This window comes from Pelobates fuscus, chromosome 2, assembly GCF_036172605.1.
Source record: "Pelobates fuscus isolate aPelFus1 chromosome 2, aPelFus1.pri, whole genome shotgun sequence".
In the NCBI taxonomy this organism is placed as follows: domain Eukaryota; kingdom Metazoa; phylum Chordata; class Amphibia; order Anura; family Pelobatidae; genus Pelobates; species Pelobates fuscus.
The window spans coordinates 358605510-358628303 of record NC_086318.1 but is presented as its reverse complement, the minus strand read 5'-3'; the positions used below and the strand labels follow the sequence as shown (position 1 = coordinate 358628303).

The following is a 22794-nucleotide window of genomic DNA, read 5'->3' as shown; positions in this document are numbered from 1 at the left end:
ACGATGTGTTCAAGTGACACCAATGGTTTTAACAATCCCAAATATTATTGATCCCTTGGAAAATTTTCGTTATTCGGATTCTACTCAACCCGTTTCAAATTCAGAAATCAAACTACAAAGGATATTTGCTGCAACTATTTGTCTAAATCGAACCAAAAAGGCTTCTGTAAAATTTCTGAGATCATACAGAAATATCAACTTTCCTATGCAATTTCTCTTTTATCTTTTATTTCATGCCAAAATCCATACCCAAAAAGAGACATGCTAAGTGCACCACTTTGTTTGACAGCATCATATTACTCTGAATTCAACACAGTAAGAGACAGGTCTGTAATGCTAAAGAATTGAAATTTTAAATGCCCTGCTAGATATTCACACCAAATCTAAAGGGAAACTGGCAATTTTTAGGATTTTCACTAATTTCTTTACTACTTATCCCTAGATTTGACAAACATCTATTTGTAAGGCATGAAAAAGAAAAGTAAATGAAGAAATCCATAACTCTTTGTCCCGTAACCAGGTACCTCCATCAATGCTCCCTTCCAAAATGGAATCCTTTCCTCCTGGCATTCAGCATAGACTGAACATACAGAGAAGTGGATTGATGAAACACTGTTTCGCTTTGTTCTCTACATTAGCAATGCTATCCCTGGCTTTGCCTAGTCTGAAGTAGATTATGATGTCATTTGCTAACTCTTTATTATGCACTTAAAAGAAAACAGAGCATTTCATGAAAAACGGTTAACACAAGTTAGTGGTGATTTTCAATGCCTCATTTAAATATATTTCTCTATAAAGAGAAACATTAACTGTCTTAGAAAATAGATCCATGATAAAGAGTCTGAATCCTGACTCCCCCTCCCCATCCACCGTGAACATTTAAAAGTGTAGCACCAGGATGGCCGAGTGGTTAAGGCGTTGGACTTAAGATCCAATGGACGAATGTCCCCGTGGGTTCAAACCCACCCAAATATCCTTGTACACGATGTGTTCAAGTGACACTAATGGTTTTAACAATCCCAAATATTATTGATCCCTTGGAAAATTTTCGTTATTCGGATTCTATTCAACCCGTTTCAAATTCAAATACAAACTACAAAGGATATTTGCTGCTGCAACTATTTGCCTAAATCGAACCAAAAAGGCTTCTGTAAAATTTCTGAGATCATACAGAAATATCAACTTTCCTATGCAATTTCTCTTTTATCTTTTATTTCATGCCAAAATCCATACCCAAAAAGAGACATGCTAAGTGCACCACTTTGCTTGACAGCATCATATTACTCTGAATTCAACACAGTAAGAGACAGGTCTGTAATGCTAAAGAATTGAAATTTTAAATGCCCTGCTAGATATTCACACCAAATCTAAAGGGAAACTGGCAATTTTTAGGATTTTCACTAATTTATTTACTACTTATCCCTAGATTTGACAAACATCTATTTGTAAGGCATGAAAAAGAAAAGTAAATGAAGAAATCCATAACTCTTTGTCCCGTAACCAGGTACCTCCATCAATGCTCCCTTCCAAAATGGAATCCTTTCCTCCTGGCATTCAGCATAGACTGAACATACAGAGAAGTGGATTGATGAAACACTGTTTCGCTTTGTTCTCTACATTAGCAATGCTATCCCTGGCTTTGCCTAGTCTGAAGTAGATTATGATGTCATTTGCTAACTCTTTATTATGCACTTAAAAGAAAACAGAGCATTTCATGAAAAACGGTTAACACAAGTTAGTGGTGATTTTCAATGCCTCATTTAAATATATTTCTCTATAAAGAGAAACATTAACTGTCTTAGAAAATAGATCCATGATAAAGAGTCTGAATCCTGACTCCCCCTCCCCATCCACCGTGAACATTTAAAAGTGTAGCACCAGGATGGCCGAGTGGTTAAGGCGTTGGACTTAAGATCCAATGGACGAATGTCCCCGTGGGTTCAAACCCACCCAAATATCCTCAAGTGACACTAATGGTTTTAACAATCCCAAATATTATTGATCCCTTGGAAAATTTTCGTTATTCGGATTCTATTCAACCCGTTTCAAATTCAAATATAAACTACAAAGGATATTTGCTGCTGCAACTATTTGTCTAAATCGAACCAAAAAGGCTTCTGTAAAATTTCTGAGATCATACAGAAATATCAACTTTCCTATGCAATTTCTCTTTTATCTTTTATTTCATGCCAAAATCCATACCCAAAAAGAGACATGCTAAGTGCACCACTTTGCTTGACAGCATCATATTACTCTGAATTCAACACAGTAAGAGACAGGTCTGTAATGCTAAAGAATTGAAATTTTAAATGCCCTGCTAGATATTCACACCAAATCTAAAGGGAAACTGGCAATTTTTAGGATTTTCACTAATTTCTTTACTACTTATCCCTAGATTTGACAAACATCTATTTGTAAGGCATGAAAAAGAAAAGTAAATGAAGAAATCCATAACTCTTTGTCCCGTAACCAGGTACCTCCATCAATGCTCCCTTCCAAAATGGAATCCTTTCCTCCTGGCATTCAGCATAGACTGAACATACAGAGAAGTGGATTGATGAAACACTGTTTCGCTTTCTTCTCTACATTAGCAATGCTATAGCTGGCTTTGCCTAGTCTGAAGTAGATTATGATGTCATTTGCTAACTCTTTATTATGCACTTAAAAGAAAACAGAGCATTTCATGAAAAACGGTTAACACAAGTTAGTGGTGATTTTCAATGCCTCATTTAAATGCATCAATTTAGGAGAAGTGACAGCTCCCCTTTAATTTTATTTCTTGAACTAGTCATGTTTTGCTCTATAAAGAGAAACATTAACTGTCTTAGAAAATAGATCCATGATAAAGAGTCTGAATCCTGACTCCCCCTCCCCATCCACCGTGAACATTTAAAAGTGTAGCACCAGGATGGCCGAGTGGTTAAGGCGTTGGACTTAAGATCCAATGGACGAATGTCCCCGTGGGTTCAAACCCCACTCCTGGTACACGATGTGTTCCAGTGACACCAATGGTTTTAACAATCCCAAATATTATTGATCCCTTGGAAAATTTTCGTTATTCGTATTCTACTCAACCCGTTTCAAATTCAGAAATCAAACTACAAAGTATATTTGCTGCAACTATTTGTCTAAATCGAACCAAAAAGGCTTTTGTAAAATTTCTGAGATCATACAGAAATATCAACTTTCCTATGCAATTTCTCTTTTATCTTTTATTTCATGCCAAAATCCATACCCAAAAAGAGACATGCTAAGTGCACCACTTTGCTTGACAGCATCATATTACTCTGAATTCAACACAGTAAGAGACAGGTCTGTAATGCTAAAGAATTGAAATTTTAAATGCCCTGCTAGATATTCACACCAAATCTAAAGGGAAACTGGCAATTTTTAGGATTTTCACTAATTTATTTACTACTTATCCCTAGATTTGACAAACATCTATTTGTAAGGCATGAAAAAGAAAAGTAAATGAAGAAATCCATAACTCTTTGTCCCGTAACCAGGTACCTCCATCAATGCTCCCTTCCAAAATGGAATCCTTTCCTCCTGGCATTCAGCATAGACTGAACATACAGAGAAGTGGATTGATGAAACACTGTTTCGCTTTGTTCTCTACATTAGCAATGCTATCCCTGGCTTTGCCTAGTCTGAAGTAGATTATGATGTCATTTGCTAACTCTTTATTATGCACTTAAAAGAAAACAGAGCATTTCATGAAAAACGGTTAACACAAGTTAGTGGTGATTTTCAATGCCTCATTTAAATATATTTCTCTATAAAGAGAAACATTAACTGTCTTAGAAAATAGATCCATGATAAAGAGTCTGAATCCTGACTCCCCCTCCCCATCCACCGTGAACATTTAAAAGTGTAGCACCAGGATGGCCGAGTGGTTAAGGCGTTGGACTTAAGATCCAATGGACGAATGTCCCCGTGGGTTCAAACCCACCCAAATATCCTCAAGTGACACTAATGGTTTTAACAATCCCAAATATTATTGATCCCTTGGAAAATTTTCGTTATTCGGATTCTATTCAACCCGTTTCAAATTCAAATACAAACTACAAAGGATATTTGCTGCTGCAACTATTTGTCTAAATCGAACCAAAAAGGCTTCTGTAAAATTTCTGAGATCATACAGAAATATCAACTTTCCTATGCAATTTCTCTTTTATCTTTTATTTCATGCCAAAATCCATACCCAAAAAGAGACATGCTAAGTGCACCACTTTGCTTGACAGCATCATATTACTCTGAATTCAACACAGTAAGAGACAGGTCTGTAATGCTAAAGAATTGAAATTTTAAATGCCCTGCTAGATATTCACACCAAATCTAAAGGGAAACTGGCAATTTTTAGGATTTTCACTAATTTATTTACTACTTATCCCTAGATTTGACAAACATCTATTTGTAAGGCATGAAAAAGAAAAGTAAATGAAGAAATCCATAACTCTTTGTCCCGTAACCAGGTACCTCCATCAATGCTCCCTTCCAAAATGGAATCCTTTCCTCCTGGCATTCAGCATAGACTGAACATACAGAGAAGTGGATTGATGAAACACTGTTTCGCTTTCTTCTCTACATTAGCAATGCTATCCCTGGCTTTGCCTAGTCTGAAGTAGATTATGATGTCATTTGCTAACTCTTTATTATGCACTTAAAAGAAAACAGAGCATTTCATGAAAAACGGTTAACACAAGTTAGTGGTGATTTTCAATGCCTATTTTAAATGCATCAATTTAGGAGAAGTGACAGCTCCCCTTTAATTTTATTTCTTGAACTAGTCATGTTTTGCTCTATAAAGAGAAACATTAACTGTCTTAGAAAATAGATCCATGATAAAGAGTCTGAATCCTGACTCCCCCTCCCCATCCACCGTGAACATTTAAAAGTGTAGCACCAGGATGGCCGAGTGGTTAAGGCGTTGGACTTAAGATCCAATGGATGAATGTCCGCGTGGGTTCAAACCCCACTCCTGGTACACGATGTGTTCAAGTGACACCAATGGTTTTAACAATCCCAAATATTATTGATCCCCTGGAAAATTTTCGTTATTCGGATTCTACTCAACCCGTTTCAAATTCAGAAATCAAACTACAAAGGATATTTGCTGCAACTATTTGTCTAAATCGAACCAAAAAGGCTTCTGTAAAATTTCTGAGATCATACAGAAATATCAACTTTCCTATGCAATTTCTCTTTTATTTCATGCCAAAATCCATACCCAAAAAGAGACATGCTAAGTGCACCACTTTGCTTGACAGCATCATATTACTCTGAATTCAACACAGTAAGAGACAGGTCTGTTATGCTAAAGAATTGAAATTTTAAATGCCCTGCTAGATATTCACACCAAATCTAAAGGGAAACTGGCAATTTTTAGGATTTTCACTAATTTCTTTACTACTTATCCCTAGATTTGACAAACATCTATTTGTAAGGCATGAAAAAGAAAAGTAAATGAAGAAATCCATAACTCTTTGTCCCGTAACCAGGTACCTCCATCAATGCTCCCTTCCAAAATGGAATCCTTTCCTCCTGGCATTCAGCATAGACTGAACATACAGAGAAGTGGATTGATGAAACACTGTTTCGCTTTGTTCTCTACATTAGCAATGCTATCCCTGGCTTTGCCTAGTCTGAAGTAGATTATGATGTCATTTGCTAACTCTTTATTATGCACTTAAAAGAAAACAGAGCATTTCATGAAAAACGGTTAACACAAGTTAGTGGTGATTTTCAATGCCTCATTTAAATATATTTCTCTATAAAGAGAAACATTAACTGTCTTAGAAAATAGATCCATGATAAAGAGTCTGAATCCTGACTCCCCCTCCCCATCCACCGTGAACATTTAAAAGTGTAGCAACAGGATGGCCGAGTGGTTAAGGCGTTGGACTTAAGATCCAATGGACGAATGTCCGCGTGGGTTCAAACCCCAATCCTGGTACACGATGTGTTCAAGTGACACCAATGGTTTTAACAATCCCAAATATTATTGATCCCTTGGAAAATTTTCGTTATTCGGATTCTACTCAACCCGTTTCAAATTCAGAAATCAAACTACAAAGGATATTTGCTGCAACTATTTGTCTAAATCGAACCAAAAAGGCTTCTGTAAAATTTCTGAGATCATACAGAAATATCAACTTTCCTATGCAATTTCTCTTTTATCTTTTATTTCATGCCAAAATCCATACCCAAAAAGAGACATGCTAAGTGCACCACTTTGTTTGACAGCATCATATTACTCTGAATTCAACACAGTAAGAGACAGGTCTGTAATGCTAAAGAATTGAAATTTTAAATGCCTTGCTAGATATTCACACCAAATCTAAAGGGAAACTGACAATTTTTAGGATTTTCACTAATTTCTTTACTACTTATCCCTAGATTTGACAAACATCTATTTGTAAGGCATGAAAAAGAAAAGTAAATGAAGAAATCCATAACTCTTTGTCCCGTAACCAGGTACCTCCATCAATGCTCCCTTTCAAAATGGAATCCTTTCCTCCTGGCATTCAGCATAGACTGAACATACAGAGAAGTGGATTGATGAAACACTGTTTCGCTTTCTTCTCTACATTAGCAATGCTATCCCTGGCTTTGCCTAGTCTGAAGTAGATTATGATGTCATTTGCTAACTCTTTATTATGCACTTAAAAGAAAACAGAGCATTTCATGAAAAACGGTTAACACAAGTTAGTGGTGATTTTCAATGCCTATTTTAAATGCATCAATTTAGGAGAAGTGACAGCTCCCCTTTAATTTTATTTCTTGAACTAGTCATGTTTTGCTCTATAAAGAGAAACATTAACTGTCTTAGAAAATAGATCCATGATAAAGAGTCTGAATCCTGACTCCCCCTCCCCATCCACCGTGAACATTTAAAAGTGTAGCACCAGGATGGCTGAGTGGTTGAGGCGTTGGACTTAAGATCCAATGGACGAATGTCCCCGTGGGTTCAAACCCACCCAAATATCCTTGTACACGATGTGTTCAAGTGACACTAATGGTTTTAACAATCCCAAATATTATTGATCCCTTGGAAAATTTTCGTTATTCGGATTCTATTCAACCCGTTTCAAATTCAGAAATCAAACTACAAAGGATATTTGCTGCAACTATTTGTCTAAATTGAACCAAAAAGGCTTCTGTAAAATTTCTGAGATCATACAGAAATATCAACTTTCCTATGCAATTTCTCTTTTATCTTTTATTTCATGCCAAAATCCATACCCAAAAAGAGACATGCTAAGTGCACCACTTTGCTTGACAGCATCATATTACTCTGAATTCAACACAGTAAGAGACAGGTCTGTAATGCTAAAGAATTGAAATTTTAAATGCCCTGCTAGATATTCACACCAAATCTAAAGGGAAACTGGCAATTTTTAGGATTTTCACTAATTTCTTTACTACTTATCCCTAGATTTGACAAACATCTATTTGTAAGGCATGAAAAAGAAAAGTAAATGAAGAAATCCATAACTCTTTGTCCCGTAACCAGGTACCTCCATCAATGCTCCCTTCCAAAATGGAATCCTTTCCTCCTGGCATTCAGCATAGACTGAACATACAGAGAAGTGCATTGATGAAACACTGTTTCGCTTTGTTCTCTACATTAGCAATGCTATCCCTGGCTTTGCCTAGTCTGAAGTAGATTATGATGTCATTTGCTAACTCTTTATTATGCACTTAAAAGAAAACAGAGCATTTCATGAAAAACGGTTAACACAAGTTAGTGGTGATTTTCAATGCCTCATTTATATATATTTAAAGAGAAACATTAACTGTCTTAGAAAATAGATCCCTGATAAAGAGTCTGAATCCTGACTCCCCCTCCCCATCCACCGTGAACATTTAAAAGTGTAGCACCAGGATGGCCGAGTGGTTAAGGCGTTGGACTTAAGATCCAATGGACGAATGTCCCTGTGGGTTCAAACCCACCCAAATATCCTTGTACACGATGTGTTCAAGTGACACTAATGGTTTTAACAATCCCAAATATTATTGATCCCTTGGAAAATTTTCGTTATTCGGATTCTATTCAACCCGTTTCAAATTCAGATACAAACTACAAAGGATATTTGCTGCTGCAACTATTTGTCTAAATCGAACCAAAAAGGCTTCTGTAAAATTTCTGAGATCATACAGAAATATCAACTTTCCTATGCAATTTCTCTTTTATCTTTTATTTCATGCCAAAATCCATACCCAAAAAGAGACATGCTAAGTGCACCACTTTGCTTGACAGCATCATATTACTCTGAATTCAACACAGTAAGAGACAGGTCTGTAATGCTAAAGAATTGAAATTTTAAATGCCCTGCTAGATATTCACACCAAATCTAAAGGGAAACTGGCAATTTTTAGGATTTTCACTAATTTCTTTACTACTTATCCCTAGATTTGACAAACATCTATTTGTAAGGCATGAAAAAGAAAAGTAAATGAAGAAATCCATAACTCTTTGTCCCGTAACCAGGTACCTCCATCAATGCTCCCTTCCAAAATGGAATCCTTTCCTCCTGGCATTCAGCATAGACTGAACATACAGAGAAGTGGATTGATGAAACACTGTTTCGCTTTCTTCTCTACATTAGCAATGCTATAGCTGGCTTTGCCTAGTCTGAAGTAGATTATGATGTCATTTGCTAACTCTTTATTACACACTTAAAAGAAAACAGAGCATTTCATGAAAAACGGTTAACACAAGTTAGTGGTGATTTTCAATGCCTCACTTAAATGCATCAATTTAGGAGAAGTGACAGCTCCCCTTTAATTTTATTTCTTGAACTAGTCATGTTTTGCTCTATAAAGAGAAACATTAACTGTCTTAGAAAATAGATCCATGATAAAGAGTCTGAATCCTGACTCCCCCTCCCCATCCACCGTGAACATTAAAAATTGTAGCACCAGGATGGCCGAGTGGTTAAGGCGTTGGACTTAAGATCCAATGGACGAATGTCTGTGTGGGTTCAAACCCCACTCCTGGTACACGATGTGTTCAAGTGACACTAATGGTTTTAACAATCCCAAATATTATTGATCCCTTGGAAAATTTTCGTTATTCGGATTCTATTCAACCCGTTTCAAATTCAGATACAAACTACAAAGGATATTTGCTGCTGCAACTATTTGTCTAAATCGAACCAAAAAGGCTTCTGTAAAATTTCTGAGATCATACAGAAATATCAACTTTCCTATGCAATTTCTCTTTTATCTTTTATTTCATGCCAAAATCCATACCCAAAAAGAGACATGCTAAGTGCACCACTTTGCTTGACAGCATCATATTACTCTGAATTCAACACAGTAAGAGACAGGTCTGTAATGCTAAAGAATTCAAATTTTAAATGCCCTGTTAGATATTCACACCAAATCTAAAGGGAAACTGGCAATTTTTAGGATTTTCACTATTATTTTTACAACTTATCCCTAGATTTGACAAACATCTATTTGTAAGGCATGAAAAAGAAAAGTAAATGAAGAAATCCATAACTCTTTGTCCCGTAACCAGGTACCTCCATCAATGCTCCCTTCCAAAATTGAATCCTTTCCTCCTGGCATTCAGCGTAGACTGAACATACAGAGAAGTGGATTGATGAAACAATGTTTCGCTTTCTTCTCTACATTAGCAATGCTAATGCTATCCCTGGCTTTGCCTAGTCTGAAGTAGATTATGATGTCATTTGCTAACTCTTTATTATGCACTTAAAAGAAAACAGAGCATTTCATGAAAAACGGTTTACACAAGTTAGTGGTGGTTTTCAATGCCTCATTTAAATGCGTCAATTTAGGAGAAGTGACAGCTCCCCTTTAATTTTATTTCTTGAACTAGTCATGTTTTGCTCTATAAAGAGAAACATTAACTGTCTTAGAAAATAGATCCATCATAAAGAGTCTGAATCCTGACTCCCCCTGCCCCTCCACCATGAACATTTAAAACAGTAGCACCAGGATGGCTGAGTGGTTAAGGCGTTGGACTTAAGATCCAATGGACAAATGTCTGCGTGAGTTCAAACCCCACTCCTGGTACACGATGTGTTCAAGTGACACTAATGGTTTTAACAATCCCAAATATTATTGATCCCTTGGAAAATTTTCATTATTCGGATTCTACTCAAACCGTTTCAAATTCAGAAACAAACTACAAAGGATATTTGCTGATTACTTTTACATTTATTTGATTATGATGTCATTTGCTAACTCTTTATTATGCACTTAAAAGAAAACAGAGCATTTCATGAAAAACGGTTAACATATTGTACAACATTTTCGTTATAGAAATTTGACAGATATAAGATATGAGCTAATGTTGGATATCGGTATTACATACAGTAATTGTAGATTATGCTAACGTAGTGTACCTATAATCTTAATTTTAATAATGACAGGAGGCGAGTATTTTGCATAACTTTCTTTACTTTATGCCTCCAGCAGCACAAGTCAATCAGAAAACTTTAAACCAATCAGTAACAGGCATCACATCCATATATAAAGCCCTGACAGTCACATGATTTCCTCTTTCTTTGATGCGAAAAACAGTCCATTATAACGTCAGGGAATTCAAATAGCAGCCCTGAGTCACGTGTAGAACATAACTTGGAACACGACTTGAAACCTTCCAGCTTTATCTTGATCTTTATCTTTATGATGGTTACTCTGAAAAGAACAGAAATACGTGAAAGGTGATGGAACCCAACTGATGTCCACATTAAATCCAGTACTATATGAATCTATATTTATATTACGTTAATATACTGAAACATTAAACAACCTTAGTGTTACAAATCGCTATTTGTAACTGGCCCTTTAAATGAGAAAGTGCCCTGCTTCCCTGGATTGTGGAGAAGCATGTTTGCCAGCCTCCTGCCTCATGACTATGGCCCCTGGAAGATTGTGCCCCTGAAAATGTATTAACTTTAATTGGGTGTGTATGGCCCTTTAAGAACCGTCTGGGGACATATTGTGACTTTGCTGAACAATGCCCCTTTAAGACTATGTCCCCAGACCGGTAAAATAACTTGCCCCTGGCTTTCTCCCACTTGGTTCAGTAAATAGGGCTTACTGAACCAAGTACCACACAGGCAGACCACCCAGAAGTTAAAGTGTGCAGGCAATTTACCTCCCAGGCTGTGAGGTTACTGCCGGTCAATTGCACGTGGCGGCGGCCATCTTGGTTTCCTCGAATGCGGTCAGCGGTGTATGCTAAAGATTCTGTGGAACTAAAATCGGCTACACATTCTGCCGAACACCGCTGACCCTTACCTTCTCCCATACTGAACTTGCAGCTCCAGAGACTAAGTCCCGTTCGAAATGGGACTTAGTCGTTTTTTCGCATGAAATTGACCGACCGCACAGGCCAAATCTATGGAACTGTTTTGGGCAGGAAATTGTGCTTGCGGTCGGTCATAAAGGACTTCCAGCTAACTTTTGATCCACTGGAGGGATTTGGCTGATTTTTGGAAGTGTTTATGTTTGATGTATGCGGAGTCTGAATATGCAACTTTTATTGAAATTGAATGTATGGTTTTAAAGTTACAGTGTGTATGTGAAAACTGTATTTTTATTGTATGTAATAATTGGTTTAACTGTTTATCTGAGGGTGTCAGGGTCTTACCTGAGTTGGGAGTCTGTAGCGCAGATATGTCGCTCACCCTTGCAGATAGCCACAGGCCGAGGTGGTCAGGTAAGAATTCACCTGGCCTGTGGGTCTGTGCACGGGGGCTGTGCAGGATGCAGTACCAAATTCGCAGGACAGGCAAGGACAGAACCAGCAGGATAGTCGAGGGATAGCCGAGGTCAAAGGATGCCAGAGGTCAGAATAAACGTAGTCACAAGCCGAGGTCAAATATACGAAGCAGAATAAACAGGAACACTGGTACGACACAGGAAGACAGATCAAAGACTTGACAATGAGTGCAGGGCGAGGCTGGGTTTAAATACCCTGCTAATGAAGATCAGAGTCAGGTGAGAAGCAGACAAGTCAAGGTGCAGCCCCCGGTGTAGTAGCCAAGCCAGGATGAACAAGACCGGAATCAGAAGTCTCTGGTAAAGCTGCTGTGGCTCAGAGGCAGAGAGCAGGACTGGGATAGATAAGTACCCCGGTTCAAGTCCCCTGTTGGGAATTCCAGGAGCGACCACGTCTGGCCGTCTGTCTCACAGGTGAGTACCCTGACAGTACCTCCCCCTTCAAAAACGACCTCTGGGCGCAGGTAGGCTCCTCATTGAAATAATCCGTCTCACCAGAGTCACTCTCAGAATCCGTCGAGTCCCCATAGTGAAAGTCCTCAGTATGGGATCCCTGATTAGCTCGGGATTTCCCAGTACCAGCTTCTGGTACAGCTGACGATCGGTCTAGGTTCCGGGTAGGGGTGACAAAAACTTCCACAACTTCGGGAGGGACAGTGCTCGCAGCTAGCAGTGCTTTTTCGAACACTTCCAGGTCTTTTTTACAGACCGTAGTGCCATTAGAAGCAATGACACAATCCTTAGGTAAATCCTTTTCAAGTGGACAGGAAGTAGTGGTGGTAATACAGGAAGCAACTTTGGTAGTAAAGGCAGACGACTCTGGAGCAGGAGGTCTAGGAGGGCGAACAGGACAAAGCGTGATGAAGTGTCCACCTTCTCCACAGTAAAAACACAGACCATGGCTTCTCCTTCGGTCCCTCTCCTCCGGTGTGACTTTGCAGTGGACACGTCCAATTTGCATAGGTTCCTCAGGATCAAGTTGAACACAGGATACCTCTGGAGTTCTCCTGGGAACTGGATCATAAGAGGGTATCACCGGGGTGTGGTGACGTAGACTCCGCGATTTTTTAGTAGGTGGAGCTGGCTTGGGCTTAGTGGTCCTGCACTGTGAGTCCAAAGCAATAATAAAGGACTCCCAGCTGACAAGGACAGGACTCTTCCTCTGCAACATTTGGTAAGCCCAAACTTTAATGCGTCCAGACAACAGGTTGATAGCCGCTCTGACCCTGATGAAATCCGTGGCGCAAGTTCGAGGCTTTAAAGAGAACAATACCTCGCAATCCATCCTGAATGACTGGAAGGACGTGTAGTTACCATCAAATCTGTCGGGCATGATGACAAAGGGTTCCGGAGCTGGATGTACTGCGCCTTTAAGAGAAAAAAGTTCCTGCTGCAACTCCGAAACAATCTGGGCCAGGCTGGACACTTGCTGGAGTGAGGGTGAGCACATTTCTGCGGACTCCATATTGGTCAAGTCTTTTGTCAGGGTCTTACCTGAGTTGGGAGTCTGTAGCGCAGATATGTCGCTCACCCTTGCAGATAGCCACAGGCCGAGGTGGTCAGGTAAGAATTCACCTGGCCTGTGGGTCTGTGCACGGGGGCTGTGCAGGATGCAGTACCAAATTCGCAGGACAGGCAAGGACAGAACCAGCAGGATAGTCGAGGGATAGCCGAGGTCAAAGGATGCCAGAGGTCAGAATAAACGTAGTCACAAGCCGAGGTCAAATATACGAAGCAGAATAAACAGGAACACTGGTACGACACAGGAAGACAGATCAAAGACTTGACAATGAGTGCAGGGCGAGGCTGGGTTTAAATACCCTGCTAATGAAGATCAGAGTCAGGTGAGAAGCAGACAAGTCAAGGTGCAGCCCCCGGTGTAGTAGCCAAGCCAGGATGAACAAGACCGGAATCAGAAGTCTCTGGTAAAGCTGCTGTGGCTCAGAGGCAGAGAGCAGGACTGGGATAGATAAGTACCCCGGTTCAAGTCCCCTGTTGGGAATTCCAGGAGCGACCACGTCTGGCCGTCTGTCTCACAGGTGAGTACCCTGACAGAGGGGAGGGAACCTGTGGGCTGTACTATGCTGTTATTGGTTAATTTCATCCTCCCCCTGGGAGTGTCCTGTGTGTACCTTATCCTAATAAAAAGCAGGCTGGGTGTTCCAGTCCTCAGACCTCTTCTGACCCTCAATACGTAGCCTTGTCTCGTTATTGGAGGGAATTGCTATATCACACTGGGGATTGCTATGCTCTGCATATTCCCCTGAGCTCTTAATCACTTAGCTCTTTTAAGAGCTTGTTCCTGTTATGCTCTCCTGGAGGAGAGGTCTTCCCCACACGGTCCTGGAGGACAGAAGCCGATCCAGGGTGGACGGAAGACGGCGCGGCTCCAGTTAAGCTACGGCGGTTGTGGAGCCTGCGGTGGTTGTGGTGTCGTCTGCAGTGCTTGGAGTCCTCTGAGAGCGCTAGGAGCATCCATCAACGGAGGGTACTCGGTCGGGGTACACGGAGCTCCGTTACACTTAGTATACTTAATAATTGCCACAGCTGTAACACCTGTCAATCAGATAAGCATAGGCGTGCGTGCCGGGTGTGCCTGGGCACACCCTAATCCCCGTGGCACGCCTATGTATTGAGTCCTGCAGGAACAGCGTTCCTGCACTTTTATTTGAGCAGGAACGCTGTTCCTGCAGGCACTCAGCTCCCCCTTCCTCACCCTATGTTCCCCCTGTCATTGGGGGAGAGGGGGGAGGCAGGTGGTGAAGGACCCCCACCCCCTGGTCAAGCGCCGGTCTCCACTCAGCCGCGGCGAGGGAGCTGTGTGCCCTCTGCTTCCTCTCGCCGCGCGCTGTTTGCTGATGCTGGGAGCCGGAATATGACGTCATATTCCGGCTCCCAGCTACAGCAGACAGCCCACGCGGCGAGAGGAAGCAGAGAGCACACAGCTCCCTCGCCGCGGCTGAGTGGAGACCGGCGCTTGACCGACCCACTGGACCCCAGGGACAAGTCCACGCCAGCACTCCAGGTAGGGAGGCTGGGTGGACATTTTTTTATTAAAAAATAATAATTTGTATGTATGTGTCTGTGAGTGATTGTGTCTGTGAATGTATGTATGTGTGTGTGTGTCTGTGTGTATGTGTCTGTGAGTGAGTGTGTCTGTGAATGTGTGTGTGTGTGTCTGTGTCTGTGAGTGATTGTGTCTGTGAATGTATGTATGTGTGTGTGTGTCTGTGTGTATATGTCTGTGAGTGAGTGTGTCTGTGAATGTGTGTGTGTGTGTCTGTGTGTATGTGTCTGTGAGTGAATGTGTGTATGTGTCTGTGTGTCTGTGAGTGAGTGTGTCTTTGAATGTATGTATGTGTGTGTGTGTCTGTGTGTGTGTGTCTGTGAGTGAGTGTGTCTGTGAATGTATGTATGTGTGTCTGTAAGTGTGTCTGTGAATGTAGGTGTGTGTCTGAGAGTGTGTGTGTCTGAATGTGTGTGTGTGTCTGTGAGTGTGTGTGTGTATGGGTGTGTGTCTGTAGGTGTGTGGGTGTCTGTGAATGTGTGTGTGTGCACGCGTATATATGTGTGTCTGTGTATGTGTCAGTCTGTGTGTGCACGCATATATATATATATATATATATATATACACACACACACACACACACACACACACGTGTATATTATTTTTTTTGGGAGGTGGGAAAAGAGTTCCCACACTTTATTCCCCAGGACTTCACTGGAGATCCCCGGATCTCCCCTGTCGGCTCACGCAGAGTCGGCGCTATCTGAGTGCCGGCTCTGCTCTAAGCCTCCATGGGCTGGCGGGGAGATCAAAGATCTACCTCACCAGCCCACAGCAACATGGAGGGAGGCAGTAGAGGACCCGGGGAGCTCTAGACAGCAGCTCCGCCAGGTTCCTCTCACGAGATCTGAGCATTGCCACGGCAACACTCAGATCTCGCGAGAATTAACTCTAGCCCCGCAGGCTAGAGTTCACTCTCCACTGGACCACCAGGGATGGCACATGGCAGCAAGGATCCCCCCTCCCTATATTAGGTAGGGAGGGGGGATATTTACTAATCTGCCCCCACCTCCACAATCCCTCCAAACATACAGCCCGCACGCTCACACACACAGTACACTAACCGCACCCTCACAAACACACAACACCCTCACACACAGCACACTAACAGCACCCTCACAAACACACACAAACAGCACCCTCACAAATACATGACACCCACACACATCACACAAACGGCACCATCACACGCACACATCACACAAACAGCACCCTCACACACACAGCACCCTCACACAGCACAGTAACAGGACCCTAACAAACACACACACAAACACCCTCACCCACAAAGCACACTACCAGCACCCTCACACCACCCTCACACAGCACACGAGCAGCACACACATACACAGCAGTGTATGTGTGTGTGTGTATATGTGTGTATGTATGTATGTATATATATATATATATAAATATATATTACATATATACACATGCGCCGTGTGTTTGTGCTTTAGGGTGCACACCCTAATTAAATAGGCTGCGCACGCCTATGCAGATAAGCATCCCATAAATATACTGAAATACCCAAAACCTTATAATTATACTGTGAAAATGACAACCAGAAAATTAGAATTTCCCACAGTATAGGGAGGGAAACAGGGAGGGAAAATACTCGCCTCCTGTCATTATTAAAATTAAGATTATAGGTACACTACGTTAGCATAATCTACAATTTTATCACATGACAGGAGGCTTCATATTTTGCATTTTTAAAGCTGTGGTATGAGCGAGAAGGATGCGTGTGTGGTTTGACGAAAATAAATATCCGGAAATTTTCTCGCCGTGTCCAATTCTCTGCCTGTAAAATATAGAGGGCCCCCCGTGAAGGCCTGAGAAGCAGCCGCGTCTTGTACCACATGAGTACCCAAAGCACGTCTCCACCCCCGTTAGCGATAACAACCAATTAACCCATCTAGACGGAGTGTTCATGGTAACTGGCTTGTATGGTTGGTATAAGCCCAGCAGATTTCCTTAATGTGACAATCTAAGTGTTGTCGGGATCTCATATAACAAAACACCGCTATAACTGCACAAAGACTGGGAAACCGCCGGGAACCGGTTAAATAGCGAATAGGATTTAGTTCTACGAGACACTGTAGAGATCCTTCCTTCTGGTGATACCGAAAAGACCATCTACGTTGAACTCCAGTATATCTGATACCCGACGAAAAATCTAAAGTAACGTGACTATGGCTGACGGCTGACGGAGGGATAGGTTCGTGTTATCTGACTAGTTCCAAAAGACCCCAATCAAAGTCCCACAACAGTGATACTTTGATTCATGGTTCTGGACCGTTTGCTACCCCGCAGAAAGCGGCCTATCAAAGGCTCTTGATCGACCGGAGTGTTGTGAATCGTACTATGCGCCGTCGAAATAGCGGAACATATCCCGTTAATGGAACGGTCGGATCCTTCCAAACGGTCCGTAGTGAAAATTATGATAAAGATTCAACATCGAGGTAGATAGGGGTAATAAAAGGATCGCAGTGCCTTTCCATACCCCAGCGAACTCCAAGTATTCCATGCAGATAAGTTATTTTGGGGAATACCTGTTGTCCATGAGTCCCATAATAGGTCTCTAGTTGGTTGCGATAGTTCCTTGACATACCAGTCTCCCTTGGAAGACACCAATCCACCAACTCTAGCCGCTCCTGCATTATCAATAGATGATGTTCTCCTTTTGGATCTGCCCGAAGGCAAGTTAAAACTGAAGAAGCAGAGGATGATCCCAATTAACAACAATCATTCTAGGTTCCACGCTTGGCTCCTTTACCTCGATAATGAGTACTATCGAAGTCCTTGCCATTCTGATCCCAATTTCATAGGTGTGCCCGGATCTCAGGCAGTGAGCTTTCAGCCGATGTCTGGCCCGGTAGTGAAGTGGTCCTGGAAAATAGTCAAGGGATTATGGAGCCTTTCCGCCGTACCCATCGTATTTCCTTACGAAAAATCGCTATCCTGATGTGGGAAGGTGTAATCCGCCCAAGGTGGAATCTATTCCGAAGTAGAGGTACGTAGTTACTCGGAACTGGGATCGAACCGACTCCTCTCTGTTCACTATGAATCCCAACAATTCCCGAAACAGTAACATAAATCTCGTTTGTAGACGTAGTCAGGAATTGGACTTGCAAAAGGTCAGCAAGTCGTCTAGGTATGCTACAGCGGATACCCTTTGCTCTTCAGTGCACCATGACCAGCTTCCGAAACTTCTTGAGGCACCATGTGAACCAGTAGGTAAGTGTCCTTCAAATCCAATCTTGCAAACCCCTTTCGAGGAGTAGGTCTCCTAATAGATGTATACCGTCCTTCTTGAGTTGTCGGTACGCCCCAAAACCATTGGGTTGGCTTGTCCGTCCGCTTGAGGTCCTTGTTCTTTCATCCCTAACTTCAAAGGTGTAAAATCCATCTTTAATTGGGCTGTTTTGCGCCGTTCTGCGCCACTGTCTGCCTTGCGTTCCCCCAACCTACATATTGCCCTTTGCACCCATTCCTTCACATCGTGAGTTTCTAGAGGTGAGTCTTGGGTGGGGTCAGTTCCGCAAAGTATAGAATTTTTACTCGGGGCTGATCATGTCCAGTAATTCATCCTAACTGGTTTTGAGTCCTTCTCTTACACCTTTACGTGAACCCCGGCCTGATCGGGATATAGATATCCCCGCAGTGACACCGAGCTCCCTGGTAAGGACTATCTTGTTCGTTCATAGAGGGTATGGGCATTCCACCCTGAGCTTGTTTCGGACTTCTTTTCCCCGAAGCCGGAAGTTGGCAGAGTGTGCCTGGTGCTCCGGTAAACCCCTCTCGGATGACCCTGGGTGTCGGGTGGTACGTGAGTCAAACCAGATTGTCCAGTGTACCTAAGGAAACCTTTCTTGCTAGGCGGATTCTGTCACTTTATCTCTTCCGATGGAGACTCCATTCTCTCATGATCTCCAGAGAAGGGGGAGGGATGAAGTCCTCGTCCCCTGATGATGGAGCCTGAGATGTTTAATGGACAGGACGTTCTGAGGGACGGTTCCGCTAAGTCGGGGTGTTCTCTTTCCCCTTTGGGGAAGCCGTGTTGGGCCCTTCCAATGGTGTTTAGGTGGTAAAGTGTCCGACTTTTTAGTCAGTATCTTGGAGAGGACTTCTTCCTCCGGAGCTGCCCTGGCGGCTTTAATCCTCCCCTGAAAATCGGTCAGGGGAATTGAGGGAAGTCCGACCTGTTGGTTCACACCTTTTCGGTCTGTGGAGCCAGGATCATACAACAGTACGCTTATTGCCACTCAGTGTGCCTCTGTGTACAACTGTGGTCACCTAGAATTTCGATCAATAGGTACCACTTTCTCAGGATCTGGGTAGTGGTCTGAGAATGAGGACACCCTCAGTAGGATCGGGATGAGAGGTCTGCGATGTCGGGGCGTAGTCCGAGTATGGGAGACGTGAAAGCCTCCCTATGTATAATCCAAGGGTTCATCCTTATATGTCCTAGAATTGTGGAGTTTGGCAGTATTGTGAGTTCTCCTTCTCGGTTAAGGGAAGGGTGTGCGGATCCTCCAATTGAAGCATAGAGGTGTCGGAACACATGCATCTAGTGTGCCCTGGTCTGTGCATACAATGACAGAGCATACTCTGAAGGTAGAAGCCCTAGAAAAGGGCGTGGGGGGTCACCCCTTCGTACCTATGCCACTAGCACCGTAGTAAGACTAACCTGGGGGTCATCCAGCGTAGGGGGGTCACCCCTGTATGTATGTCTCTTATGGCATGTTGGGACACTCTTTCGGTTTGTGGGGTACCGAACAGGTGTCAGGTACGGCAGTACACTTATTGCCACTAGTGGGCCTCCACGTACAACTGGGGGTCACCCAGAATTGTTTCAATCAGTACCACTTAGAGATTTCCTGGGAGTGGTCTGAGGAGGGGGTCACCCTCAATAAGACCGGGATGAGCGGTCAGTAATGTCGGGACGTAAGCCCGTGTATGGGGAGGTATGGTAGCCTCCAAATTATCCAAGGGGTCACCCTTATTGGATATAGTACTGTGGAGATTTGGCAGCACCGTGAGCTCTCCTTCCTGGTTCTGTCAACATACATGTATCAATTGTGTTCCGGTCTGTGCATACAGATCGTACTCCGTGGTTAAACCCCAGTATATATATGTCCCTAGTACTGGAATAGGATTCGCTTGGGATTCGCCCAGCATAGGTAGTTCACCCCAGTCTATGTATGTCAGTAGGACAGGGACCAGATTCGCTTGGGGGTCACCCAGCGTAGGGGGTTCACCCCGGTATAAGTATGTCAGTAGGACAGGAACCAGATTCGCTTGGGGGTCACCCAGCGTAGGGATTTCACCCCAATATAGGTATGTCACTAGGACAGGGACCAGATTCGCTTGGGGGTCACCCAGCGTAGGGGGTTACCCCAGTATAGGTATGTCACAAGGACAGGGACCAGATTCGCTTGGGGGTCACCCAGCGTAGGGGGTTCACCCCAGTATAGGTATGTCACTAGGACAGGGACCAGATTCGCTTGGGGTTCATCCAGTGTAAGGGGGGTCACCCCTGAACCACAATGTCACTTTGGAGAAGTGTCTGCCATGCTTGGGGTTCACCCAGCATAAGGGGGGTCACCCCTGTTAATCACTCTGTTATGTGCTTCCACTACTGTGTCCTGTATCCCTGTGGGGATGGAGTATATCCAGTGGTTGTGAGGTCCAGTGGGATTAGGGAGCTGAGTAAGTTATCAGCTCTATTTAATTTCCCTGCCAGCAGATAGAGTAAAGCATCCACTATGTGCCCACAGCAGGGAAAAGTCCATTCTTAATCCTCCAGATTTACAAGAATTATTCCACATGACATTTGTATGTAACATTATAGAGCAAACTGCCAGCAGACCTGAGTACTGCATCCACTATATGCACACAGCAGGGATCAGTCCTACATAAGTCCTACATACACTCCATGCATAATCCTGTCAACTTTATTCCACCTGCCAGTGTTGTGTAACAGGATTGATTTTAGCAGTGAACATTTAATACATAATCTCCCAGAAAAAGACTTGGAGAACTTCATTTCACAGGAACTTTATTTTTGACAATCTAGAGCAGACTGCCAGTTCGTGGGAATCACGAACTGGCTAAAACCGAATGGCCGACGTGAATCTCGCGAGAGCCGTGAGATTCAAGATGGCCGACGTTCGCACGCAAATGCGCCCTGCGGTCAGCGATCGCCAAAGCGATTGCGGCCCGCCGGTGCAGTACTGAGTCCACCCGGTACCCCCAACCCCCAGAGACCTACCCTGAAGTCCTGGCACCAGAGCAAACAAAACGCGATCACGGTAAAACGCTGCGATCCGCGCGAGATTAAATCAGAGAAAGTGAAACAACAAAGTGCCAGCAGAGACAAGTCCAATATAAAAACTTAAAATCAACAGCAAAATTCAGGATAGAAGGACCAATGTAATCCTCACAAAGCAAAAGGGAATTAGCAAATTATCATATTAAAGAGACAAAGCTAATACCAACTGAAAAGGCAACTAGCAAATTATCAGGGAAGAAAAGCAAGTCTAATACCAAAATGTAAAAGCAATTAGCAGATTATCAGGGTAGAGAAGGGAGAGGGTAGCAGGGGACAAATCCCACACCATAAACATTCAAATATAATGATAAATGTAATATAAATGAAAACTGTTTGGAGCAAAATACTCTGACCTGTGCCTTGGCTGGTAAGCAGCAAAGAAAGAGGAAATCATGTGACTGTCAGGGCTTTATATATGGATGTGATGCCTGTTACTTATTGGTTTAAAGTTTTTTGATTGAATTGTGTTGCTGGAGGCTTAAAGTAAAGAAAGTTATGCATATATGCAAATATGAAGCCTCCTGTCATGTGATAAAATTAAACAACATTCCAGAATCTTACATAACGGGATACCTTTGCAGTAAACATGGAATAGTAGTGATATGGGAGATCTGTAACCCTGTCACACAACCTCGAGCACTAGAGTGCATGTTTAAATCTCATAGTTCCGTTCCGCTTTCCCTTGGGTTTTGTCCCTTGGGTCCCTTTCCTGTCTGTCCAGGGTCCTGTTCACTTGTGGTTATCGGTAAGGTCGTCGGGGATCTGGGTATGTGTTTGTCGGGTCTTTAGACGAAGTTGCGTGTGAGGTGTTTGTAGTAAGTCGTCGTTCAGGTGAGTAGGAGAGGAAGAGGCAGAGGCAGGGGGGAACACGGGGGAAAATGGGTAGGAAGAAGTCTTGGTCTCTAAGTGGTCATAAGGAGGAATTGAGTCCATGGGTACCAGATCTCAGTGTATTGGTGATACTGGTTTGATAGGGCATAGCAAGTCTCCTCCAAACTCCTGGTGGTTTCTACTTTTAGTAGCCATTCGCGAATGGTTGGGGGATTCAGTTGTTTCCAGAAGGTTGGGATAAGCTGGTTTGCTGCCGTTACAAGGTGTCGGAGCAAGGTCGCAGTGTGTTTCGGTAAGCCTTGTGGGGTCAGGAGAAATAGATATATGTCTGGGTCTAGGGGAATATTTATTTTCAGTATGGTGTGGAGTAGGCCTGATAATCGTAACCAAAATGTTTGTATCACCGGGCATGTCCACCAGATATGTGTGGTGGTGCCCATGGCTGTTTGGCAGCGCCAGCATTGTTTGGAGGTTGCAGGGAATATTGAGTGTAGTTTCGAAGGGGTGTAGTGCCACCTAACTATTCTTTTATAATTGCTTTCCTGGGTTGTTGTATTTTTTGAAGATTTATGGATTTGCGTGAATTTTTTTTCCATTTATCAAGCATGATTACTACGTTTAACTCTTTTTCCCAAGTGGTGGTGAAGGCAGGCAATTGTTGGGGTCTCGTGGAGAGAATTAAAGAATACATTGTCGAGATGTGTTTTGTCTTTATGGATTGGAGAGAGCAACATAGTTCAAAGTTAGTTTGTTCTTGGCTGGCATTGTGCATTAGTGGTCTGGACTGAATAAAGTGTGT

The 22794-nt window shown here is 42.7% G+C and overlaps 5 non-coding genes across 5 annotated transcripts; all 5 read left to right on the top strand.

Moving 5' to 3' along the window:
- The first annotated feature begins 2902 nt into the window (after positions 1–2902).
- TRNAL-UAA (transfer RNA leucine (anticodon UAA)) lies at positions 2903–2985 on the top strand. The gene has a single exon. It is a non-coding gene; the product is annotated as a tRNA-Leu (tRNA).
- Positions 2986–4904: 1919 nt separating this feature from the next.
- Positions 4905–4987, top strand: TRNAL-UAA (transfer RNA leucine (anticodon UAA)). Its single transcript has one exon. It is a non-coding gene; the product is annotated as a tRNA-Leu (tRNA).
- Positions 4988–5873: 886 nt separating this feature from the next.
- TRNAL-UAA (transfer RNA leucine (anticodon UAA)) lies at positions 5874–5956 on the top strand. The gene has a single exon. It is a non-coding gene; the product is annotated as a tRNA-Leu (tRNA).
- A 2967-nt stretch (positions 5957–8923) lies between these two features.
- TRNAL-UAA (transfer RNA leucine (anticodon UAA)) lies at positions 8924–9006 on the top strand. Its single transcript has one exon. It is a non-coding gene; the product is annotated as a tRNA-Leu (tRNA).
- A 958-nt stretch (positions 9007–9964) lies between these two features.
- TRNAL-UAA (transfer RNA leucine (anticodon UAA)) lies at positions 9965–10047 on the top strand. Its single transcript has one exon. It is a non-coding gene; the product is annotated as a tRNA-Leu (tRNA).
- The last annotated feature ends 12747 nt before the right edge of the window (positions 10048–22794 follow it).